General features: G+C 38.9%; 1 protein-coding gene and 1 long non-coding RNA gene across 4 annotated transcripts in view; one reads left to right on the top strand and one right to left on the bottom strand.

Moving 5' to 3' along the window:
• Nucleotides 1-6,652: 6,652 nt before the first annotated feature.
• LOC126273332 (uncharacterized) lies at nucleotides 6,653-7,397 on the bottom strand. Its single transcript, XR_007549321.1, has 3 exons — nucleotides 7,304-7,397; nucleotides 7,035-7,145; nucleotides 6,653-6,856 (listed from the first exon to the last, which is right to left on the bottom strand). It is a non-coding gene; the product is annotated as an uncharacterized LOC126273332 (long non-coding RNA).
• A 163-nt stretch (nucleotides 7,398-7,560) lies between these two features.
• Nucleotides 7,561-16,465, top strand: part of LOC126273272 (PAX3- and PAX7-binding protein 1-like) — a 165,924-nt gene continuing 157,019 nt past the window's right edge. The window contains exons 1-2 of one of the 3 annotated variants that reach the window (XR_007549320.1): nucleotides 7,561-7,784; nucleotides 9,292-9,459. The gene's annotated coding sequence lies outside the window, so the exon portion shown is untranslated. Of the gene's footprint in view, nucleotides 7,785-9,291; nucleotides 9,460-16,465 lie in introns of those variants that run through there. The other 2 variants (XM_049976818.1, XM_049976833.1) reach the window with 2 other exon arrangements.

Below are 16,465 nucleotides of genomic sequence, written 5' to 3'. Positions count from 1 at the left end.
TGTCTCAAGAACATGCTGGCCACTCTAGTCGAGCGATGCCGTTATCCTGAAGGAAGTCATTCACAGTCTATGAAGACGAATGCGTCGCCAATATGCTGCCGATATGGTTGCACTGTCGGTCGAAGGATGGCATTCACGTATTGTACAGCCGTTACGACGCCTTCCGTGACCACCAGCGGCGTACGTCGGCCCAACACAATGCCACCTCAAAAGAGCAGAGAACCTCCACCTTGCTGCACTCGCTGGACAGTATGCCTAAGACGTTCAGCCTGACCGGGTTGCCTCCAGACACGTCTCCGACAACTGTCTGGTTGAAGGCATATGCGACACACATCGGTGAAGAGAACGTGATGCCAATCCTAAGCGGGCCGTTCGGCATGTAGATGGGCCCATCTGTACCGCGCTGCATGGTGTCGTGGTTGCAAAGATCGACCTCGCCATGGACGCCGGGACTGAAGTTGCGCATCATGCAGCCTATAGTGCACAGTTTGGGTCGTAGCACGACCTCCCGTGGCTGCAAGGAAAGCATTGTTCAACATGGTGGCGTTGCTGTCATGGTTCTTCCGTAGGTAGCGGTCATCCACAGCAGTAGTAGCTCTTCAAGGCCTGAGTGAGGCATGTCATCGACAGTTCCTGTCTCTCTGTATCTCCTCCATGTCTGAACAACATCGCTTTGGTTCCCTCCGGGCCGGCCGCGGTGGCCGTGCGGTTCTGGCGCTGCAGTCCGGAACCGCGGGGCTGCTACGGTCGCAGGTTCGAATCCTGCCTCGGGCATGGGTGTGTGTGATGTCCTTGGGTTAGTTAGGTTTAAGTAGTTCTAAGTTCTAGGGAACTTATGACCTAAGATGTTGAGTCCCATAGTGCTCAGAGCCATTTGAACCATTTTTTTTTTTTTTTTTTTGGTTCCCTCCGAGACGCCTGGACACTTCCCTTGTTGAGAGCCCTTCCTGGCACAAAGTAATAATGCGGACGAGGTCGAACCGCGGTATTGACCGTCTAGGCGTGGTTGAACTACAAGCAACACGAACCGTGTACCTCTTTCCTGGTGGAATGGCTGGAACTGATCGGCTGTCGGACCCCTTCCATCTAATAGGCGCTGCTCATGCTTGATTTTTTACATCTTTTGGGCGGGTTTTGTGACATCTCTGAAAGTTAAAGGGACTGTGTCTGTGATACATTGTTCACAGTCAACGTCTGTCTTCAGGAGTTCTGGGGACTGTGGTGATGCAAAACTTTTTTTGATGTGTGTATGATATTAAAGCAGTTAAAGGGAGTTTAATGAGAGGTCAGATGAACGTAGCCATATTATAAATCCATCGTCAGCTTTGCCGTAGTTGGGTAAAAACATATAAAAACGATGTTTTTGTTTGTTTTAAACATTGATTAAAGAACTTTAATAAAACCATGTTTTATTTAGAAAGTGTATTAAATAGTGTTTTTAAAAAGTGGCTGAAAAGACTTTATTTTAAACATGCCAACCATGAGTCGTATTTCGACGGACAGACGGGTAGGTGGACAAGAAGGCTCCACGAAATTAATATTCACCGTTTTGATGGATCACTAAAAAATTCACCTTTTATTGCTATGAATGTCATTCAACTTTTACTTATTCTGCAGATGAAAGACAGCATCGCTCGTACCTCCCTTTGAACCGTATCATTACATAGGTTTTCAAATTCTTCACTTTCATTATCACTAAGAGAATCATAGTAAGAGCACTTAGCTTAGCTTCCTTCCACAAACGATTAACTCCATAATGGCACCTTTGTTTCGACTTGCCGACATTTCACATTGTAAAAGTTTTGATACAGTTTCATGTTGAACACGTTAACATCGGCTTTATATGCGTTGCGGGTTATCACGGCCGACCTAATCACTAACACACAGTGATTTCGACGGGCGTAGCAGGGTACTCCCCGAATGAAATCTGACGTCTTACTGTCAGATTGTTTTACACGGGAGAAAGTTGGACCCAAACATGTGTAAAGCATTCAGAGCAGTTAACAAAATGTTGGCGGTTAGAATAATGTGTAGTTTCTGAAATAAAAAATTGGCGTTGATTTACGTTGGCCCTCCAACGTTGAAGTGAGATTTTACTGGACCCTTCCCCCAGATCAGTTCTAGTGTCCGAGTCCACCGGTCGGATTTGACCAACGACGTAATCGATCCGTTTATAAGGGGCTCCCAAAATCGGATTTCGTAAACCGATTTCCCAATACCTCTTCTGGGTGGCCATGTAAACACCTCAAAACCGATTCTGCAAATCCGCTTTTGTTGCAAGTTTTCCAATTTCGCAATAGATTTTCGCTCCCTTGTAAACGCAACCGGTTTCGAAACGTGCTTGGGCTGTCAGGTTTCGTCTTGTTTTTACCAATTTTCTGCTAATATGGACGAAGTGGTTGTTTGTACAGTGAAGGATAAGTAGAATTGTTAGACTGAACCTGTTTACACATCGTGTAAATGAAGACAAATAGCGATTGTACTGACTAAATTACAAATTGTAAGAGCTGTTTTCCAAGTGCCATATTTAACTGGGCTAGCAAGTCCGCTTCAGGTCTTCGCAGGTAAATGCGAAATTCAAAAACGGTCTCCGAAATTCGGATTTCATTTTCCGGAAGATGTGTCGCATGTAAACATAGTGAATTAGGGTTAGGCAAATAATACTCGCGTTCAAAAAGGCCCGAGATTTTCCGATACGCCGCAGCGATAGATGCATTATCGAGTTTGTTCGAACTTCGACGTGACATTTAACCCATGCGGCACGAGTGCAAGAGGTACGGAAGAAACTACGAGCGAGCCGCGACAATAAACTATAGCTCCGCTTAAAATGTGACAGTTTCGTAAAACGCGAGAGGAAACAGCATAAAATACTACTACTGCAGAAACTCCTGTTGTGTTTGAACAATTTTTCAATACGAGTTCTCATATGGTCTAGAAAGAAAAACATTTATGCTGAGTTTTAAGTAAAGGTAACAGACAACGGTGAAAATGTTGTCCTCCAAAAAATAATACTTGACTGAATCCAGTATAATGTTTTATTTGTTAATGAGGGACGGTAATGATTTACAAATGAGCTGTTCAGTCCCTGTTCACTTAGTAGAATAACAGATAAAAACGTTACCAGATTTTAATCAGTTTGAAAACAAGACGGCAACATTCAGATGAAACAATCAGGGCACGTAATTAAGAATTAAATGCCGAACAAACGAAATAGATCTAAAGAGATTAATTTTATTGCGAAAATGAATTACTCTGGCAAGACCTGTCTTTGAGGCAGTACTATCAGACGTCACTAGATCCCGGTACGATCTAAATCTCGAAAATTGGACAGAATCTGATTTCAATTTTTCATTTGTCTATTATTTGTTGTTTACACACATGATCTGCGCCCTAGTAACTGTTTCAGACCATTTTCACGATTATTTTTATTATTGAAATCCGTGATGCATTAAAAATGCTAAGACAGGCCGTTGCGATGGTACCAATAAAGTGCACTACATAGCAGACCAATCAATAGATCGTGCAGAGCCAGAAATTTCCCGAACTGTGACGTAAACCGTTCGGGCATGAATGTGTGTGATGTCCTTAGGTTAGTTAGGTTTAAGTACTGTAGTTCAAATCTAGGGGACTGATGACCTCAGACGTTAAGTCCCATAGTGCTTAGAGCCATTTTTTCGATCGAACAGTTCGAGTGGTGTTCAAACACGGCCTTATACAAAATACGTGCTTTCATTTTGTTTATTTCGCATATTGTAGTAGTGGATGTTGAGGGTTGTCACTAGATGCCCTTCTTGGGCGCATACGGGCGTATACTAAAAATTTAAATTTAATGTTCACTCTTTCGTCCCCTCTCCCCCCCCCCCCCCCCCCACCCCACCCCCCATACACACACACACACACACACACACACAATTCTGCGCTCACGTCATTAACGATAGTCCCCTTAGAAGAATTTTAAGGAAATGCTTTTCATCCCAGAAGTAAGAAATTTAGATAATTTTTCTTTGCGATTAGTCTCTAAAATTTTGTCTGTTTTAGCACTCATTTGAAGTCAGAGTAATTAGCAACCAAAGACATCGCAAAAAATGAATGAGTAATCACAAATAAAATGCATTATGATAAGAGAATATATGAAGTTAGATCCGAATGGTGAGCTATTGTTCAAATTATATGCATCGTACGCAACTTCTGCAGCAATAATATTTTTCATTATATTGCTATATTGGTATTTTACAATTTATTCACTTATGTTCACAGCGTGTTCTGTATTGGAACCACTCAGAGCGGTGCTAATGTATATTTATTTATTTCTTCATCCGTAAACAAATTTCTTTGTATGAATATCGTCATTATACATACATTTTTACATTATTTTGTCATATAAGGTAATGAAATACAAGCTGTATATAATAAATTCATTATATATAACACATACAATTTATCATTGAATTACATAATGCAGAAGAACCTGCTTCAATCAAAAGCAATATATCACAAGACTCCTCTAATACTTGTATGAGTAAATTACAATCTAGTATGTCCACCTTATAATTTTTTAACCTAATTATTTATTTATGCCAATTTTATGCTGCATGAATTCTCTAATCGAGTAAAAACTATTTTTTAATAAATATTCTTTAAGGAATGCTTTAAATTTACAGAGTTCCTTTATGCTTTTTATCTTTTTGGCAGTTTATTGTATATCTTGACATCTTGGTAAAATATAGTGTTTTGAGTTTTAGTTTTATTCATTCTGTCTAGGTACAAGCAATTACTGTTTCTGGTTTGGTGATCATGTATGCAGCTGTTTGCTAAGTATTTCTCAATATTTTTGTGAATAAAAACTGTAGTTTGCAAGATATATTCACTCAGGATTGTCAGAATACCCCACTTTTTAAATAGCTCACTGCAGTGCTCTTTTGTGACTCTTGCTCATTATTCTGATAGCTCGTTTTTTGCAAACTGAACACATGTTTCACATTTTGGGCATTCTTACCCCAGAATATTATGCCGTAACTTATTATAGAATGTATATGTGCAAAGTATATCATTCTCTGGCATGAACTGCACACAGCGACTAACATTCGTAAGGCATAGCATGTGTGCTAATTTTTTTTCCCAAGCTTCGTAATATGTTCATCCCATTTTAATTGCTGATCAATATACATACCCAAAAATTTTGTGCTGGATACACACTCTACAGTTTCATTTTGAACTTTAAGTTTTGTCATATTCGTTTTTTTTTTTTTTTTACTTATATAGAAGTTTATGTTATTAGTCTTCTTCCAAAACAGTATAGATGGACAATGTGTTTTGTTCTCTCATGTACCACTGGTAAGGGCGCGTGTTACGTAACATGGATAGGCTCCCATTTAAAACAAATAACTCAATCACATTTTTCGGTTTTCGCAACCAATGATTTTGGGGGACTGCACTGTGTACAACAAGTTAGTGGTGGGCAGGAAATCGCGTATCTGTTAGAAATCACAGTGATTGAGAAGTCACAGATATCACAGTAACAACTTTACAAAATCTAACTGCGATTTCAGTCACAGTTAGCAGTCGCAAGTAGCATTTCACAATAAACGCCATGAGCCATCTGTTGGCCGAATTCCATACTGCTTTCTGCGATTTCAGTGACAAATCGCAACCAAGAGTCGCAAGTAGCAACTAAAAAGCGCAGTTACCAGTGCCATCTGTTGAGCAAAGCTCACACTATGCTATTCGCTACCGAGTCAAACTGCGAATTCCGTGACAAATCGCAACTATGAGTCACAAGTAGCAACTAAAAAGCGCAGTTAACATTCTTTTCCTAGTGCCATCTGTTGAACGACGTACGTACTTCGTTATAAGAGCCTTGTGCCTCACGAGGTCGGTGTGCTGTGTGTGCGTATGAAGGACTTTTTCATTAGTGGTATAAGTCCATTTTTGTTCATTTTTAGATACGGAGTCGGAAAGTTAAATGAGCGCTGAAAAATCTACAGTTGAGATACCAGAAATATTCAAGCATATGGCTTCTTGCTAGAAATGAACCTTTATTAATGTTTGTTTGGATCATTAATTTCAGAAGCATTATAGACAGAAAAGTGGAGGTAATGGACTTGTACCACTATTGAAATAAGCCCTTCACATTATATGACGACATGCACATTCAGCATCAGTTATGATTGGTCAAACACAGCTGTGACTCTGAATGTATTATATTAATAAGAAGCAACATTGCCTTTTTCTCCTGAAAATATCAAGTAACGTAACAAATATGATTCTGCTTCCAATATGACAATTTTGGTTAATACTCCACATGTCTACAGGACTTTGCAATGTTAACACAGCAGAACTCAGACATCTGTATAAGTGTAGTGAAATGAAAACAGCATTATTGAGTCATATGAATGCCTCACTTTTATTCCGGCACAGTTCAGACTCGGGATAAAAGTTTTGCCCCTAGTATTCTACATGGCAACTTCACACACACGAACTTTTTGCCAACACTACAACCACCTACATAAGTAAGATTTTCCTGTGGGGCGGCGGCGGCGGCGGCATGTCACTCTTCAACTAGTGTTTACCAGAAAATATGTGGCGTAAAATTACGAGTATAGGACGGCTTAAACATGTGGAAAATGAGATTTTCATTATTCAATCACTGTATTTAACATTTATTATTCCTTTAAAATCGCATAACAACTTCAATAAAACACATTTTAATCACTCATCTGCACACTTACTTTACAATTATGTCACTTTTAAACTATAAATCCTCTAAGAGCTGTCTTGAATCTTCACGAGTCTCTCTCAATAGCTTTGATGTGGATAGATACGTACAGCAACCAGTAATCAAGAGTCAGAACTGTGTCTGCCAAATCACAAGGATTATTAAACAATTTTTGCTGTCACTAATTACAAGCAATATAATTGACAGAGTAGATTGCTAATATTTGCTGTAATGAAAGCCACTCAATGGGGTATATTTCACATTTGCAAGAACGATCTCACTGAAGTAATTAAGTCCATTGAAACACTTAGAAACTAACCTCTCGTCTGACGAAAACGATCTAAAGACGCAGTGGAAATTTCTCCAGATCTGTTGACAATGATATTTTGAGTTATCAATTTACTGAGTGACTGAAATGTAGTTCGGGCACCTGTGAACATAACAATATGTTAGAATTCATTTTCTAAACACGAACTATTACGCTACTGTATGGATACTTACATATTAATTACACTATTAATATTTTCACAGTTGTTTCTTTAATACATAATTAAAGCCAACGGAAGAACAAACGTAAAACTTACTTACCAATGACAGATTTGTTGAGATGCAATTGTCTGTGTGGGCAGATGTAACTTTTTCATACGGTGGTAAGTCACAGAAATCGCAGAAGTAGCAGAAATCGCAGAAGTCACAAAAATCGCAGAAGTCACAGAAATCGCGGAGGTAGCAGTGGCGGAGGGATACGCGACCTACGTCACTTAACTGCGACAAATCACAGTTAAGAATAGCAGATACTGAAAAGTAGCATTCACAGAAATCACTGATATCGGAAAATCGCAGTTTAGCCCATAACTACCACAAGTTGTACCTCGTTTCACTATCCGGCGCTAGATGGGACTACAGGATACGAACTTCGTTCATTCACACTAATGCCGGTAGATGGCAGACTATTACACTAGCACAACGATATTGAGTGACGTCCATGTGTTATTGTGTTTACAGATAGGTAAATACGGAGGGAAACATCATTGCTTCAGCGTGTAATAATCAGTTCTGGCGTGTTTCGGTAAGTTAGAGATATTGTGTATGCTATTCAGTGTATATTTATGCTTTCATCAACGTAATGTTGTTGAAGTCCTCCAGTATTAATTGTCGAATGCACCTGAACAAGTTGCAACCATAAACTGCAGCTAATATGTCCGCAATTTTCGTGATTTATTAAAATGCCGGCTATTTGCATCTGTATCAAACCTTGGCGAGAGTTGCCTCATTTATGGGATGCACCTATTGCAATATGGAAGTACTCCCTTGATGACAGTCGGCTTTGCATTACGTTATTCTGATTTTAGCTATTCGAGAATTTTTGCTGTTGTGCAATGGGCATCTTCTCCAAGTAATGTAATGTTGAGTTGGGATCCTCGTCGTTCATCTAATAGATGTTAGATTTTTGCATAATGAATCGCCTAATTACTGTTGCAAAACGTAGATTTTAAAGAGAAGCTAAATGTTCCTTTGCGAATTGGGTGCCCGTTTTAAACGCTTAGCCAGTCATACAAATTAAGTTTCCAGTAAAAAAATGTAAGAAAGTAACCAAGGTTATACTGCGCACGAATTGTGTATTGTGAGACAACGTGTATTCCTATTTATTTCTTCCTATCGATGGATCAGGTTGCACTGTTTTTTGTAGCATATCCTTAAAACCATACTTTGTATTACATAAAATATTTGATTCACTTCCACATATTTTATGTGAAAGGCACTGTTATTGATTTGAATGACGGAATGAACACAAATAAGACAATGTCTTACATGCGGATGGGATAAAATTATTTGATGTTTTCATACTACTCAATCATGTTTGGATCATTTCGTTGGTTTATGTGGAAATTCAAAGTTTTAGCTGCCACATGTTATCACTGGTAGCCCTATCCTTTTCTAACAAACAACAGTTATTTTTCATATTGTATATTTCCGAAAACCAATGTCAGTTTCGTCAATGCCTCATTCTCTGTAGGCCTATATCAGAAAAAAGGAAACATTTGGTTTTCTAGATAGAGCTGAAACTTAACATTCTTATTACATGTCCTGTATGATAAGCTTTTCATATACCGTAAAATCTGATCATTGAATTATTCTCACCTGTGTATGCCTTTCAGAAACAGATAAACATTATAGGACACCATTACACAATGAATAAAATTCAAAATTTTCCCCTAGTTTTTTTGCAATAATGTGGTAGGTTTCTAGCAGCAAGGAGGAACATTTCTATGCGAAATACAATTATGTGTGACTGTTTTTTCAAATTATCATTCTTAAGATCATAGAACAGAACATGCATTATTCACATTATTTCATTATTATTAGTTCAGCTTTTTCTGGTATAGCATTAGGCAATAAATTTTTAAAAGAAACACTGCAATCACATCTTATATTTTACAATAGAATGAATGAATACAGAGTCTATCTATACAATAAGGTTTGTTTGCAGAGTTAGCAACAATTTGTTTTGTTTTGTGCATCAGTTTATTCAAATACGGTAACAACTATCAGCACTTTTTCTTTCCCCGTTTCAGAGCAGTGCTGTTGGGAGCAGAGGAAGCAAGCTCCAACCATATACTGTATAAGATAGCTGGAAGTGGAAGGATTAAACTTCATCTCCTCCTCAAACAAGAGATGTGTAACCTGTGTTTTGTGCTTTATACTGATAGCTGATCAAATAAAATAGTTATGCAGGGAAAAAAAATTTTTTTTGTCCCTTCCACCGAAGCTTAAACTGTTGGTGACGTAGAGCACATATAACACATTATCCATTTATACACAGACTACGCAACATAAACTGCAATTAATGGAAGACAGCATTTAGCAACAGTGCTGTGTTTTCCATTGTGTCTATTGTTATTTGGTGGAATATATTAGTGAAAACACTAAAAGTCAAGACTTAGATAAGATCTCTGTATGGTGTAAAAATTGGCAGTTGACCCTAAAAATGAAAAGTGCGAGGTCATCCACATGAGTGCTAAAAGTAATCCATTTACCTTCAGTTACACTATAAATCAATCAAATGTAAAAGCTGTAAATACAATTAAATATCTCGGAATTACAATTATGAACCATGTAAAATGGAAAGAACACACACAGAAGGTGTAGTGGGGAAGTTGAAACAGTGACTGCATTTTATTGTTAGAACACTTAGAAGGCGAAACAGATATGCTCAGGAGACTACCTACACTATGCTTGTCCATTCTCTTTTGGAGTACCGAGCGAGGTGGTGCAGTGGTTAGCACACTGGACTCACAATCGGGAGGACGACAGTTCAATCCTATGTCCGGCCATCCTGATTTGGGTTTTCCGTGATTTCCCTAAATCACTCCAGGCAAATGCCGAGATGGTTCCCTTGAAAGGGCTCGGTTGATTTCCTTCCCCGTCCTTCCCTAATCCGATGAGACCGATGACGTCGCTGTTTGGTCTCTTCCCCCAAACAATCCAATCCAATCTTTTGGAGTATGGACACATGGTGTGGGATCCTTACGACATAGTATTAACAAAGTACATTGTGAAAGTTCAAAGGAGGGTAGCACAGTTTGTATTAGCAAGGAATACTTAAGAGAGAGTCATGGACATGATAAAGGATTTGGGGTGGACTAATTTAAGACAAAGGTATTTTTCATTGTGGTGGGATCTTCTCATGAAATTTCAATCACCAACTTCTTCCTCTGAAAGCAAAAATATTTTTCTAATGGCAACCTACATTGGGAGAAATGAACATCAGATTAAAATAATGGAAATCAGAGCTTGCACAGAAAGATATGGGTGTTGATTTCTTCTGAATTGTTTCAGAGAGTAGGATAACAGAATTATTGTGAAGGTGGTTTGATGAACCCTCTGCCAGGCACTGAAGTGTGGTTTGCAGAGTAGCCATGTAGATGCAGAGCCCAAAACGGAGGAAAATAAAGTACAGCAGATATTGCATTGATATCGCTTACTGATATAGTTTACTGACCTCAAAAGTAACTTACATTAATGTAGTTTAGAATATGTTGCATGCACAAAACAAAACAGATGCTGCTTTCTGTTTAACCTGCTATAATACTTGTATCTGGTTCAAAGATACACTGCTCAAATAGAGCTTTTGCAGTACTTCTTTGCAAACCATGCAGAAGGTATGTGGCATAGTTCAATAAATTTTAACAGTGGTATAGATATAGGACAGAGAAGTGATATATTCATGTTCATGTGCTACTAGTATTATAACATAAAATTTCAAATAAATGCTGATAAAAGTATTTTGCAGCTCACCTTAAGATGAGGCTTCAAAAGGAGTGATTGTATTTGAGCATCCAACATACCAGTTAATCATGTTACATGGACAGCATTTCTTTCATGTTCTGATTTTGCCACATATTGAAGTTTCTATCACATTTGCAACTTGTATAAAAAAGATATAGCTGTTGGTTGTGGTGATGAAATGCAAACTACGTTGTGTGAAGGCTCTTTCTTCATTTTCTGGTTTTACAGCTTACAGACATTTATTTCTTTTATTGCCGATTCATGTATCACCTTTGCAGTATCTGCATAGATGTGAAATGCATTGTAATCAAAATATAAATAATTTCATGTCAAATATAGAATCTATGTGATACTGTCATTTTCTGTCAATTTCTGTTTGCATCCAGAGTCCTGAGAATAGGGGGATTTGGAGGGGGGGGGGGAGGAGAATGAGAGAGTTTGTGCATCTCCTTAATAGCTTGTTGGTTCACCTTTTGAATGCAGTACAGCAGCAATTCTCTGCAGCATGGATTCATCAATGGTGAGTTTCCAGAGATAGGTGGCACCAAATATCTGTAAACACTCTCACAATCCCCACAAGTTGCTGACCTGTTGTTTGTGGGTATGTAGCTGCTATCTGTTTTCATCCCAAATGTGTTCATTTGGGTTCAGATCAGGCAAATCTGTAGGCCAACATGTCAAAATGAGCTCACTCACACTTCTCAAACCACTGTACCACCTTTCTAGACTTGTGACACACACATTTGTCCTGCTGGAAGATGCCGTCTCCACCAAGGACGACATAAAACATAAAAGGATGCAGGTGGTCCACAATGATTTTCTCATAGTTCACAGTTTTCATGAAGCCATCAATTACTGTCACATGCCCAAAAGAAGTCCATGTGAGTGTTCCTCATAACATAGTACATTCATGCACAGCTGTCAGCCTTCTGTAACAAGAAATGTGGTGTGTATGGCCAGATGACATATTTGCAGTGATAAATCCTCTATCTTCATGTAGAAGGTGTCTGCTGCAAGTCCTTATGTTCTACATTGTGTGCTGAACCATGTACACTGAAACACTTGTGCCTGCACTGACCTTGTACTCACTTACAGTCACTTATGCTGCTTTTCAGAGGGATCAAATGTCCGACCTCCATGTTCTGTGATGAGGTGTGAATCTCCAACACCTTGTCTCCTACTCATTGTTTCACTGTCCGTCAGCCACTTGCCATAAATGATCAGGATGATAGCTCACTATCCTCGCCATTTCCAAGGTGCTTGTTCCCAGGCATAAAGCAATAACAATCTGCCCTGTGTCAAAGTCACTTATGTCAATGGATTTCTCCATTTGCAACCTTTATCATTGTTAAAATGATACACTATACATCTCTGCTGCACTTTCCTTATTGTGTTACATGCTGTGAGCACTGGTCGTAATCTTTTTGGCTGTCAGTGCATGTGTGTGTGGGGCAAGGGGGGGGGGGGGGGGGATGAGAGAGTAAAAGAGCAGAAAGTAATACTGAAGACTAAATTATGTATTATTGTGGGTGTGTGGTGGTGGTGCTCAATATTCTGTTTCATATCAGTTTGTGATGTACCTTCTAGATAGTTAATTGATGTGACTGCCAAGCAGCCCATCACTAATACTGTGTTTAAACATTATGGAATTGTTTTCTTCCTACCCATTTACATTAACTTATATTTTTCTATGCTTAGAGCAAGCTGTCATACACCACACCAAGCAATATTCTGTCGAAGTCATCCTCACTCATCAACACTTTTCCCTTCATTAGCAAAGTCACAGACTGCTGCTCACACTATCTTCCAGATCATTTATGTATACAGAGAGCAACAAATGGCCTACCTGGGACATTCCTAAAACAACCTCCGTCTCTGATGACTCACCATCCAGGACAGCATACTGGATTCTATTACTTGAAGTCTTTGAGCCATCCACATGTCTGAGAACCTATTCTGTATGCTCAAATCTTTGTTAACAGTCTGTATTGTGACACTATGTCAAATAATTTCTGAAAAGTTAGGAATATGGAATCTTCCTATTGCCTTTCACCTATGGTTCGCAGGTTACCGTGTGAAAAAAAAGGTAAATGGGGTCTTGTGTAAGTGGTGCATTCTAAAACCCTGCTAATTTGTGGACAGAAGCAACTTTGCTATCTCAAGGAGATTTACAATATTTGAACTTAGAATGTGCTCAAGAATTTGCAGAAAGTGACAATAAAGGCTACTGCTCTATTTTTTGGGTCCCTTCTTTTACCTATCTTGTTTATAGAACTCAGTCTCTTGGATCCCCCTAACCCCCCACCCTCTAGTAGTTTGGGACTTTTTGCTGGATGAGAGATTTGCAATAAATGCCAACTAAATATGGGATCAAAGTTGAAGTTTTCAGCTATTTCAACTGTTTTTCAGTGCCAGGGATGCCTGTTTCTATATCCTCCTTGCATGTTTTGTGCGGTGCTCTAACGATGGCATGTCTATATGATCCACTTGCATTAATGCTTTAAAAAAAAAAAGTGAATTTAAAACTTCACATAATTAAACAGAAGCCTTCATCCTATGTAGTGATTTTATGTGGGACCGGAGTGAAAGATTAAGTGAATATGAATAAAAAATACTGTAGGCTGTATGCGTTATGAGCCTACAAAAGTCTTGACCAAATGAGCTATTTCTCATATTTGCCTGAGAATATTTTGCTCTGGACAATATGCCTGTGAAAATAAGATAAATAACTTAATGATTCTTACATGACTATGGACTGACATTATTTATAAAGAAGATTAGGGCTTAGAGTCAAAGATATATGGTATACAAACTACTGAAATCTGTTGGAGATACAGGGATTAGAATACTTGAATTGGTGTCAAATTATATGAAACAGAAATTTCTGATCACATTTCCAGGTCAACATTAACATCACATTAACAAAAAAAGGTAGCTATAAATGTGAAAACTACGTAATGATTAGACTTGCAAGTTACTCTTGTAAATTGCTAATCAGAATAATGTACATGAGAATATAAAGAAAGATTGCAGATGTATTGAAGGAAGGGCAGTTTACTTTTAGAAATGAAAAGCTACCGGAGAAGCTGTTCTGATACTGTACTACGAAATCTATGGAAGAGTGAAGAAAAATCAGGTTGTGGTCCTAGGGAAAGCCTTCAAGACTTTAAATTAGACTAAGATGTTCACAATCATGAGAATATGGTGGCTAAAGGACAGAACCAAACATAAATTATTTTCTGTATTTACGAAGCTCTTGTGAGAGTAATGGAAGTGGAAGGTGAGGAAATACACATTGCTGTGCAAGACAGAGATGCGCCTTATTACCACTGTCATTCAGCTTATATGTCAAAGAAGCGGTAAATGAAGGGTAGGAAAATTATGGGAGAAAACTAAAAATGTAAGGGGAACAGATTCCAGTGCTAAGGTTTGCAGGTGACATAGCCTTTCTGGCCAAGTGTAAGGGGGACTGACAGGACCTCTTCAGTGGAGTGGACAACAAACTTGGCACAAATGTGGCTTAGGAACAAACAGCATAGAGATGAAGGCGTTGAAGTGTAGTAGAAAGAAGAGTAACTACTTGTTTAATTATGTAATCTGGAATGGGCACACACATAAAGAACAGGCTCCCAGATAGGTCAGTAACAGTAAACAATTCAGTAGCAATAATATAGACACACTTCTTGTTAACATCAAGGGTTGCAGTTAAATCAGTCACACTGGAAACTTCCTTATAGTGTGATAATCAGTGACAAGTCTTTATCTCAGACTGCCAGAAAACACTCACTGTAAGTCTAACAAAATAAATTTCTGAGCCAACATGGATCCCACAACTTGGACAGCCGTCCAAACTATACAATCATTGGAAAAGTCTAAGACCTCAGGATACCAGGTTCTGGAATTCAAGTCCACAGAACCCAAGGTTACAGACCATTGCTCATGGTGGACTGCTGGCAACTCGTAGAGGGCTCTGAAGGCACTAGTATCCAGGAGGAGTATCGGACACATCTGGGTCCCATTCAGCACTGGAGTTGCTGTCTTTGTGGATGCATCAGATAGAATATCCTTAATTTGCTGAGCGAACTGAATTGCTCTCATATTGGCTGGGCGGATAATTACCTGTCCGGTGGTAGGATACCGGTGTTTTACTCGGAGGGTAAGTGTCTTGCAAAGGAAAAATAGCACTCACAATTGCAGCACTCTTGACTGCAATCCTCGCGGTACAGGTAGTGAGGTTGGCATTTCTTGTGATGAGTCCAGAACCACAAGTTTCCTTGTCTGCTTCTAGAGGGTACTTTGGCAACAAATCAACCTATTGATGCTGCCTGAAATGTTTTCATACATGCAGTGCATGTTCCATCCAGTATTTAGATTGTCAGCACACTTGCTGGCCATGGCAGGAAACGTTTGTGGTACTGAAGGGTGCCCACTTGCCAGTCATGGGTGTGTGCTGTGTAGCTGTAGTGGCAAGTGAATAGCTGGCACTTTAATGTCAAAATTGGGAACAACTTAGTAGTAAAAGTGAAAGACTTCTCCAGTCTAGAAATCAAAATTACACAGGCTGGCTGAAGCTAGGAGTATATCAGAAGTATATTGACAAAGATGAAGAAAACTCTCTTCAATAAAAGAACCCTCCTGATATTAGATATTGATATGGAACTGAATAAGAAGTGCACATTTGGAGTGCAGTATAGTATGGAAGTGAAATCCAGAGAAGAAGAAACTGAAGCATGTGAACTGTGGCACTGTGAAAGAATGTTTTTAAAAAAAATTGGATCAACAAAGTATGAAATATGAAATACTAAACAGAAAAGGTGAGGAAAGAAGTCTATGGAAGGTAAGTCAGGAAATCTGGGAGGCCACAAAATCTCCCCATTCCTTGAAATGATGTGGTTACCAAACACTCTACGCATTGCTGCCATTGAAATTTGAGCACAGTCAGATGTAGCACCATTTTGCTGAAATCAATACTCATTTGCAGAAAACTGTTACAGTTCAGGTACTAAGAATGTGTCAACCACAGCAGCATACTGCTGACCAATGACTGCAGTTGCTCATCCATGTTCATCCTCAAAAAGGGAAGGATTGATAATGCTCATTAAAGAGACAGCACATCGTACTGTGATACACTGGCTCCAGTACTGGCAATTTTGTTTGTTGACATAACCTGTGAGATGAAAATGTTTCTGAGCACTCATCCATAGAAGAATTAAGCAGCCTTCATTATCACTAATTTTAGTCGTGAATGCTACAGGCAGTCATTCACTTTACATAATCATTTTCATTTAACTGTTTATAACCCGTATCTTGTGTGTTTCCAACTTTAAATCATTCCATAAAATTCTGCACTTCCACAATTTGTCTCACAGAATGCTTTGGACTGTTGGTTACAAAATTCCACACCTCCTCATTTTGTTTCTGTGGGAGGCAATTTGTGGGCCTTACTAGCAAATAGGTGCA

This window comes from Schistocerca gregaria, chromosome 1, assembly GCF_023897955.1.
Source record: "Schistocerca gregaria isolate iqSchGreg1 chromosome 1, iqSchGreg1.2, whole genome shotgun sequence".
NCBI lineage: Eukaryota > Metazoa > Arthropoda > Insecta > Orthoptera > Acrididae > Schistocerca > Schistocerca gregaria.
Note: the sequence above shows the minus strand (reverse complement) of the source record. Positions and strands in the feature narration are given on the sequence as shown.